Source organism: Silene latifolia, chromosome 6 (assembly GCF_048544455.1).
Source record: "Silene latifolia isolate original U9 population chromosome 6, ASM4854445v1, whole genome shotgun sequence".
In the NCBI taxonomy this organism is placed as follows: Eukaryota; Viridiplantae; Streptophyta; class Magnoliopsida; order Caryophyllales; family Caryophyllaceae; genus Silene; species Silene latifolia.
The window spans coordinates 73,912,030-73,922,792 of record NC_133531.1 but is presented as its reverse complement, the minus strand read 5'-3'; positions in this window follow the sequence as shown (position 1 = coordinate 73,922,792).

The window sequence follows — 10,763 nt, the reverse complement described above, 5'->3', positions numbered from 1 at the left end:
ACATAGAAATGCGTGCATAAGAGACCAAAAAGGATTATACAAAATGTACGTATCAAATTTCCCCAAACCGAACCTTTACTCGTCCTCGACTAAACTAAATGCAAACTGATGGAATGGGAAAGAAAACTCAGAGCTAGCTATAACTTGTCCACTTAAACCAATTTAATGTAAACAAAACTGACACTTATAGCCATAATAGTCAAGTGCAAACGAGTTGTATGATGTCTATAAATAAGCTGAACTGTCGACCTTGCAAGACCTTTACAAATGGACTATCACGGGTCACACTTCTCTCATGAAGCAAAGGGTAAGCATATAAATGTAAGAGAAGAAGAGAAATAGTCACTCACCTAAACTACGACCTACATAAACATGCTTGCAACAAAAATGATAGACAATTTTAATCACTATACATACATTCCAACCAATCAATGTCTGTCACAGCTGAGGGCTTACAAAAATTATGGTAAAGTGAGGCAACGGGTAAGAAAAGGCAAAACAATTATGGGATTGTGAGGTAATAGACAAGCTAGCTACCTAACGAAACCATATAAACAATATCCGATTCCCAACCATCTCAAAATTAAACACAAGTGCCCTTCATTTGGCACATAAACTCACTCAACCAAACAACAACTCCTCAAAAGATATAAGTAAAGCATAGGAGTGAAACCGTCTCATGAACAAATTTTTTCTCTCTTTTTTCACACGGTTTCTTCTATTTTTTTTCTTCTTTCACGTTTTTTTTTCCTTTTTTTTTTCTCATTTTCCTGCTCACATTTTTATTCTTTTTTTTATTTTTCAACCTTTTTTTTCAACACATCCTCCTTCTTCTTCTTTCATAAATTACCACTCCAAACAATACAAAACAAACCAAACTCGCATCAATGGACAATATACCGCAAAACACACTAAACTAGCTTGACATGCAGGCTTAATTTGGGTGTAGTTAAGGGTCAAAAAGACAATTTGGCTAATGTGGAGCTAAATGGGTAAAAATGAAAGAAAGGGGAAAATTGTAAGCACCTCCGTGCATGTGACACCAACCACTAACCCGAATGTGGATAGGCAAAAAGAAATTGAATTTCATAATCGTGCAATTTGATGAACGTGCTATGCAAATTCCTACATGAACTGGTCAATAATGACACCAATTATTAGGCTCTAAAACTTAGAAATTTTAAGTAACTTGCCAAATTTATAAGGTCAAGTCTATATGTTCAGTTGTATTTTCAACATTAACTCTTAGATTATGCACATGACAAAGCTAATAAAATGACAGTTTGTTGCAAGGCTTAAGTGAAATGACAAATTATAGTGCATTATCATCATTTAAATTTACCGTTCCAACTCGACCTATATGCGATTATAAACGTGAAATATGTTTTTTGACTTTTTCTATTTTTTCTTTTGCATTTTTCATTATTTATTGAAATTAAAAACAATGCAAGCAGAAAATAAACGTGAATGCAAAACAAATGCAAATGCAGACTCAAAGGATGCAATACCCTCCCCAAACCAAAACGGACAACGCCCTCGCTGTCCTCCAGCATACACCAGCAGTATAAATGGGGGAACGGGAAAATTACAACTAATAAATAAATGAATAGAATAAATGAAATAAAAGGAGATGAAAAAGAAATGAAAGCAAAAAATACTCACAATATGTACGAACTTCCCCAAACCAACCAAAAAACTGGAGAAGTGAGTAGACCAGAAGCTACTCGTCAGCCTCTCCCTCCTTGTCATTTCACTCGATCGACACCTTTGGGGTTGTTCGATCGAAGGCTCCCTGCTCTTACTTGAATTCTACTCGATCGAAGACAATAGATTGTTCGATCGAGTACTTTAGTTCCTCAATTCTTCTCGATCGAGTACAGGACAACTCGATCGAGGACCCCTCAAATTGGACATTTCGATCGAGTACTGTTATTCACTCGATCGAGTACAAAAATTATTCGATCGAGGCCTTTTCCTTTGGCACGCATCCCAATGGTAGCATATCTTCCCCAAACCTGCATAAAAACACAGAAAATACTTCCCAAAAAATACCAAATACAGTAGCAGTCTATATTCGGTCTTACGCTATTAAAACTAACTAAACTAATCTAATGTCTAAACGCAATTTAAAATGTTTAACAAAATTGAAATTACAAAATGTTTTTACAACGGGACAACACCCCGTTTATCTTCCAAAACACTTCAATAGCCCACAGGAGGGCTTCTGACTGGAGGAGGTCCCTTCAGCATCGCGGACCGTCCTTCTTGATCTCCATGAACTTGAACTGGTTGAAGAAGAGTAATTTGCGTCCACATACGCCTTCACCTTATTCTTTCCTTTGTCCTTCTTTTCCCGTTTATGGTCTCTATCTTTAGCATCTTCTTTGGCAATGAGCTTTAATTTTATTGTACCTTCATCAACGGGATCTCCAATGTCCAATCTGTCTGTACCTGCAACAACAGAAATGACAGAATGGTCCTCCATATTGCTCTCAGTCTGAGGCGGAGGTATTAAAATCGCAGCACACGACTCAATATTATCAATTGGAGGATCCGTGTCAGGGTTAGTAGAGGGTAATGCGTTGCAGGGCTGGACCTGCATAGGAGCCCTACGAACGCTAGATTGATAAAAAGTTAACTCTTCATCGCCTACCTGAAAGGTTAAAGTCTTGCCCCCAACATCTATTACTGCGCGAGCGGTAAATATAAATGGTCGTCCTAATATGATAGGAGTGTAAGCGTCTTCGGGGATGTCCAAGACTAAAACATCAACGGGAATAAAGAATTTTCCGATCCTAACAGGTATATCCTCTAAGACACCTAAGGGCCGTGATAAAGTACGGTCGGCCATCTGCACAGTCATGTTAGTACAATGAAATTTTGTCAAACCGAGTCTTATAGTGAGAGTCAACGGTAAGACGCTCATACTAGCTCCCAGATCACATAACGCATTACCAATTAAATGGGTCCCTATATGGCATGGAATAGAAAAGCTACCCGGGTCAGACAATTTAGGTGGAGTCTTATTTTGAATTAGGGCAGTGCCCACTTCGGTTAAAGCCACTGTCTCGTTATCATTGATATGCCTCTTACGAGTTAAAATTTCTTTTATAAATTTCATATAAGAGGGTACCTGGGTTAGCAATTCGGCGAAAGGAACGTTAACATGAAGGCTCTTTAAAATTTCAGCGAACTTACCGAACTGTTGCTCATCCTTCTTGTTCTGCAATCGCCTCGGGAAGTGGACCGTGATGGGAATAGCTAGTCCTTCATTTCTTTTTGCCAACGAATTCTCATAATCATCATTAGTTTTACTCGATCGATCTTCAATTCCTCTCGATCGAGTAACATTCGCAGCAACTTCACTCGATCGAGTACTTTCGTTCACTTGATCGAAATCTCTCTTTTCAACAGTACTCGATCGAACATCATTACCATTCGATCGAGTAACTTCCCCAGCATTTTCCCTCGATCGACCACCTGAGATCAGTCGATTGAGGACTTTCCTCGGATTCACCAAATTTTCGTCAAAGGACGACTGTTCATGAGCAGTAAATTCCATTTCCGAGTCTGATTTATCACTTTCAATCGGCATTTTGGGTCCCTCACAATAAATACCACTCCTCAGATTAATTACATTTATCGTCTCATGATATTCTTATCAGGTTGGGACGGTAAATGACCCGGTTGCCTTGTCCGTTGGTCACTTTTCTGCAATTGAATAGCCAATGATTGTATCATTGACTTCAGCTTAGCCACATCACTTATACCACTAGAGGAAGAACCTTTTTGCGGCGGTGGGAAAGATGGAGGCTTTTGAAAGCTTTGTTGACCTTTATGGGGTGCCACATAAGGTTGTTGCTGCTGCAGCGGAGGTGTCGGATTTAAAACATTTTGACTTATCCATCTCAAGTTAGGATGTACTCCACCTTGATTGTTGTAATATGAGCCTCCTTGCCTGTATTGTTGAAAAGCAAAAACCTACTCCTTCTCAGCTAGACAGTCCGCAACAGTATGATCGTCATTTCCACCACATTTCTTACATGAGACAGTTTCTTGTCTAGTAAACAAGGGAACCGTCTGTTGATCTTCAGCAGCTGTGGACATGGCCCACCTGCAAGCCCACTTCGATCTGTGGACATACAACGGTCTTTTGAAAGCCACGCTCGGCGGCGTAAAAATGCTTTCGACCGGATTGTTTTAGATCGGTCGGTTTCGTCTCGTTAAGGGTCTCGAAACGATTAGAGATGTTTGGAGTCGCCACCAAGCATTTGTGGGATGCCTAGAACCCATTCAAAATCCACTTTATACCTCGGTCAAATCGAAGCACAAAGCAGCGTTTGACATAGGTACTAAAGATAAGGAAATCGTCCCTCTTTAGCATCCTATCTCTAGAATGACTCTCGTACGCCCTGGATAAGGTCGTCCACTATCCAAAGTTTTTGAGTAAGAGGTGAAGGTACGTATTGGGAAGCCCTTTAATCAGACACCCAATCCCGCAAGCGTTAGCGCTCTACTCGATCGATCTTGGTTGGTTGAATGCAAAAGTTGATAAAACGGTTTAAATGCATGAATGCGCATCCAATAATTTAAACCTAACATGTGAGAGCTTTCTAAGTCGGTTGATTTAATCCAAGTATCAGTGTAAGATGTCGAGTTGGATTAATGATTGATTTGCATGCAAGACGGAAATGAAACATCCATTTACCGTATTAGGTTTAGGGTGCATAACATGATCCATTTGTCTTAATAAGGCATTTTGCAAATATGATTTTGAATAATCAAATAGTCGTCTGATCCGTCCTATATCCTGGCTAACCGGAGTCGGGATCGTCCTAGACTAATGCTGGAAGGGAACAGACCCTGTACCAGACGGCTATATGAGGCGCGAGCCAGCCGGCGATACAAGGGGCCTCTTCCTGGTTCTGAAAATGAGAAATAGAGGGCCTGTTTAGGCGCGGGTTAGCTTACGGTTTATGTGCCGCGTTCTGACCTTTTAGAAGACGTTATAAAACATGTTGAAAATGGGTATTTGAACCCGGTTTGATTTGAAGGGATCGTTTAGACCGTATTTGTTGATTTGAAGAACTAGACTTGAATAATCATCAGTATTTGGATAATATTCGGTGTCGGGTTCGACTTGACAAACTTGACATGAATAGTTTTGAAAATAATTATGGACTAATTGTTTTAAATCCATTTGAATATGATTAGTCGATACTCATCATCGTACCCGGGTTAAAATCCGGCATGGTATGTAGAACCAAGGATAACTTTGTGTTGGTGACTAATACATTTGTTTGAAAATGTAAAGAAATGAAATAAAAGGTTTTAAAATACCTTTTAAATGTCATTAACCATAAATTATCACCGAAACACGGATTTAACCGTCATGGTATGAGGAACCAAGGGTGAAGAATGTTTTATGGTTAAAACAAATAACATGAAAAAAGGGATTCGAAAATATTTGAATTGGTAAAACAAAACCAATTACAAGTATGAAAACAAATTAAAAGGAAATGACGAGAACAAACACAATTGATCTCTGACCTGGACACCCCCATTTAGGCGCGGGCAAGTTGGCGACCTAAGGGGTTTCTACCTCAGACCAAAAATCGGTTTTGGCTCGTTTATTCCATGTTTTGGTTCATGTTATGCACGTTTTAGCATATTATAGTCATGAAACAAATGAAAACATAATAAAAGAGGATTTTTACACCCTCATACTTACATGTTTGGTTATGGCGAGTGACCGACGTAAGTGTAACAACTCGTTTGATCGGAAAAAACTCTGTTTAAAACCGTTTTGGTAAGTACAAAGAGTATTTTAATATTAATGATGGTGTAGTGGTCGAAGTGGTCGGTCAAGTGATTTAATGCACGATGACGGTACCAAACAATGTGTAAGGCTCGTGTTTACGATCGGTAGGTCGTAAATACGCGTCGGATTGTGACTTAAGAAGTCGAGTCGAGAATTTTAAGGGAGAAAAGAGGGGGCGGACACTCGCGTAAGTCTCAAATAGGTGGCATTTGAGGGGTATTTATAGGGAAATGAGTGGTTGTGTGAGTTTTGAGCGACGTGGCTACTTGAGCTGCTCAAAGAGGCGCGAGCCACGTCGCGGTTCTTCGAGTTGTGTTGTCACTTTCACAAGAAACGCAATCATGATTTGTTCTATCCTAGGTTTTGTAGTCACATGTTTGGTACTTGACCAACATGAATCCGGGAAAACTTAAGGTAGAAGGTTTGAAATGTTTTGTTTTTGGTGGTTGACTCGGTTTGACTCGTTGTTGGAGTCGGGATTTTGAATTTTTGAGTCGGGTTTTGATCTGGTGTCGGTTTTGACTCTAGTTAGTGTCATTGCGACCCCGTCGTCGTGCATTAAATACTCCAGGTATTTTTGAAATGTCTTAAAATGTTTTATTTTCGAAATCATTTTAAGTTTTCCGACGTAAAGTTGTACACAAAATGTCGATCAAACGCTGCGATTCCAAAACATGTTGTAGTCCGATAATCATCGGGTGTTTGTTGGAGTCTCAGCAGATACTGGGTATCTACAAAGCCCCCACTTCGACTGAGGCTTGGACAGGGCGAAAGTCAAAGTAGAGCCCCTAGGTCAATCTAAGATTACAACCTGGAGACCCAAGCGACGTCGAGGCGGCTCGAAAGGATTCGGGCCAAGGACCTGCCGTCGGGAAGGGCGATGCCAAGGCGACTCGAGGGTACGAGCCAAGGACCTATCGTCGGGAATAGTTTAGAGTCTGTCGACTATCCGTGCGGGTCGTTTAAAGTCCATTAGACTACGTACAAAGGCTCGCCAGCCATAGGAAGGAGTCATACCTGTGGCATCTTCGGATATGTCCTTGCACGTTTGCGGATAAAGGCTCACCAGCTGTGGTAAGGAAATGTACTCGAGTCATCTTCGGGATGTGTCCTTGAAAGGTTGCGGACAAAGGCTCGCCAGCCAATGGTAAGGAAATGTACCCGAGGCATCTTCGGGATGTGCCCTTGACGTTTGCGGACAAAGGCTCGCCAGCCAATGGTAAGGAAATGTACCCGAGGCATCTTCAAGATGTGTCCTTGACTTTTGCGGACAAAGGCTCGCCAGCCAATGGTAAGGAAATGTACCCGAGGCATCTTCGAGATCTGTCCTTGAGTGCTTGCGGACAAAAGCTCGCCAGCCATGATAAGGAAATGTACCCGAGGTATATTCGGGATGTGTCCTTGACGTTTGCGGACAAAGGCTCGCCAGCCATGAGGCGGTCGATTAATGGACCGTGAGAATAGCCGCGTCAAAAGGGCTTGTTTGAAGGTAGCGAACTCGCGATGCCGCTGTGGAAATAGTGACTTTGAATTTTCACAATCACTGTTTTTGAAATGAGCGGGTTCCGCGGGGAAGCCCCCTGCTTGTATTTGAAGGAAGAATGAATTTGGGATATTCGCTACTCGTTGTTCTTCTTTGAATTTGAAGTGGCGGTTTCGATCGCCGTCCATTTGAATTTTGAAGGAAATAGCAAATTTTAAATCTGCTATTACGTTTGAAGTTTATGTGCCGCCGTTGACATTTGAAAGAAATAGTGAATTTGGAATCTTCACTATTAATTGAAATGACGGTTTATGTGCCGCCGTTGACATGCGTGGTGAAAATAGTGGAATTTAACTTCCAGCTATTATTTTGACAATGACGGTTTTAATTGCCGTTGTTTGAAAATTTGAATAAATAGCGAATTTTGAATTTTCACTATTATTTTTGAAATTTTTGAAGGAAAATAGTGAATTTCGATTTCACCATTATTTTTGAAATTGGCGGTTTTGATCTCCGTTTGTTTGAAATTTTCGAAAATAGCGAATTTAAATTTTCACTATTTGTTTTTGAAAATTGAGAAAATGACGACCTTTAATATCGTCAATGAAAATCCGAATTTTGTTATGTGGAAATTGGGCTAAAGCCCAAAATTCGCTGAAAGAGTAAGGGACGCCTGATTGAGGCGCGAGCCACCTGGCGAACCAAAGGGACTTCCCTTTTTTCTGTAAAAAGACGCGAGGTTGGACTGCATCTCATTCATCATTTCCTCTTCTCCAAATTTCGACAAAACAAGCCAAAATCGCCATTGTTGGACCTTCTAGCTCGCTTGAATTCGTGCCATCATCAACAATGTCATCTCAAGGTATGTATTTCCTCTTGAATCCATTTAAACTTGTTGATCTTTAGCTTGATTGAATTAGGGCGGAATTTTACCCTAAAAAATCGAAGGTTAGAAACCTGTTTAGGAGTATAGGGGTGCTTTTAGTTTGCATTTTGGTCCCCGTTCCCGCTCCCTATGCTTGAAAAACGTGAGTGAGGTGAAAAATCGTCTCATTTCATAATGCCACGTTTATTTACTTGGATAGTGGGTCCCACTAGGTTGCATTGTAGTTGGGAAAACCCGTATTCGCCATTATGGACTTCTGTTGAGTATTGTGGGCGAAATTTTTGATTTTTGCCTTTTGAGACGGTCTTATGTCTGACAAAATAAGCACCCGTTTGAGCTTGAATTGAGTCAGTTTGCCTTGAAATGGACCTTATTGGTAGTTTAGGTCGCTTTGAGGTGTGATAAAATCACGTTTGCCTTTTTGCGGTCGTTTTTGAATTTTTCACCGATTTGGGCTCAAATTAGCGTATGAATTGCCTTTTTGAGCCGTAGAAAAATACCCCACTGTGTCGGGAATGTGTTTTGGTTTGTTTGCGGACCCTGTAGGGGTCTTGAAATGCCGTTTTTGTGGTTTTGACTCGTCTTTTGTTTGAAAAGATGCGCGTGTCGTTTTGTTTTTTTGATTTTTTGAATTGTTTTGTTTGGTTGGATTTTGGGCGGGATTGCCCTTGTTTTGTATTGCAGGTTGCTGACGTTTTTCTGTTTGTGGGAGAGTGTTCGGGACAGGCTGAGTCCCTTGCTGCGACTCTCGAGGAGTTGTTCGGGGCCGGGCCGGTTAGCACTCCGCCTAGCACGCCCGCCGTGGTTGTGGAGAACGTTACCGAGGAGGAGAGACCTCCTGAGCAGGCTGTTGGGGCCGCGGGGGCCGTCGAGGAGCGTGAGGTGCCCGTTGTTGGTGCTACTGTCACTGGGAGAGCTCAGACTGGGTCTGAGGCTGGTACCTCCGGTAGGAGGATTTCTACAATGGAGCGTCGTCCCCGGGCGACCAGACGGTCGTTACAGAACATCACTAGGGTCGTTGAGATGGGCCCTACCCACTAGTTGAGTCCCGCGGCCATAAGAGACGGAGAGCGGAGACAGTTGAGGACGACGTCAGCGTTGCGAGTTGGAGAGCCAGACGGGCTACAGCCCCGCGGGGGTTGCTTTTACGGGCGGCGCCTGCTTGGGCCGAGGGTTTTGACGGCAGCCAGTTGTTGCTTCGACTGGACAGACACCTCTCCTACCGCGCTCATGAGGGCTTGGTGAGTCGTGTTCCTCGATTGAGGTTTGTCACCTTTGAAGTGTCGGGCCTGGATAGGCATTCTGACGTTGTTTGTTTTTTATTTCAGGAGATTGGCACCATGAGGACTTTCTCGGGCTTCTCTACCTGCTTGGGTTTCTACGACGTTCTCCAAGCCGGGATGAGGGCGTTGATAGAGAGGTCGGCTTTTGGGCCGTTGGGGGCAGCTTGGCGGGATATTCACAGGTCTTCGATTGGGGCGAACCTGTGTCTGATCCGCGCCATGTTGGATCGGTACTGGGATACGATGTCGTCGTTCCACATGGAGTTTGGAGAGGTCGGTGTGACTTTAGAGGATTTTTCCATGGTATCCGGCCTTCCCTGTGGTGAGTTGCCCATTGAGTTTACCGAGACGTCGGAGAGAGTGTCTTCTCCTGCGGTTACTGCTTTGATCGGTGCTGTTTTGTCGGAGCCTTCCGACGTCACTCCGTACTTGATCGCGAGTTCGTACGTGAAGGACCACTTCACAGGGAGGGTGGCAGGTGTTACTCCAGCGCCGTTGGAGAGTCCGGAGGCAGAGGTTGAGGCCGATACGAAGGAGGCGCGGCTGTGGTTGTGTTACTTCTTGGGTGCCACGTACTTTGGCGACAAGGGTGAGCGCTTGTCGACCAAAGTGTTTCCTCTCCTCACCGACCTTGACACTTTGGGTCGGTTTGACTGGGTTACGCCGACTCTGGCGAGTTTCACCCGGTACTTGCACGCGGCGGTGCGTCCGGAGACAGTGGAAGAGGGTAGTGCTCCTGCTTTGGTTCGTCCCGTCCTCATCTTTGAGGTACGAGTATTTTTTGTGGTAGTTTTTTTGAGTTTGATTTTGATTTTGATTTTGGCAATTTTTGAGAAATTGGCTGATTTATGTTTGCTGTGTTTGATTACAGGCTTGGTTGTATGCTTACTTCACTCCTCTGCGTCCGGGGACCACAGACGGTGTTCCCTCGACCTACCCTGCTATGAGGGGTTGGACGGTGGCTCTAAAGAAGTCGATTAAGTCAACTTACGAGGACTGTAGGCGTCGCGTGAACAAGCTTTGGGTTGCTGATGTAAGTTCTTGCTCTCTTCCCCTTCTCCTTTATAGAAATAGATAGAGATAGGATGATTAGGTAGCTTATGAAGCCCCCAGTTAGCTGAGTAGCTTTGTTTTGAATGCAGTTTGTTGGGTGGCCTTGGGAGCACTACACAGGTGTACCGGTTGCCATCAGGGAGCATTTGCGGCCTGGTAGCTCCCTGCGTTTGTACTTGGATACAGCGATTGAGCCGGTTTGGTACTTGGGCGAGCGCTTAGTTCGTCAGTACTTCA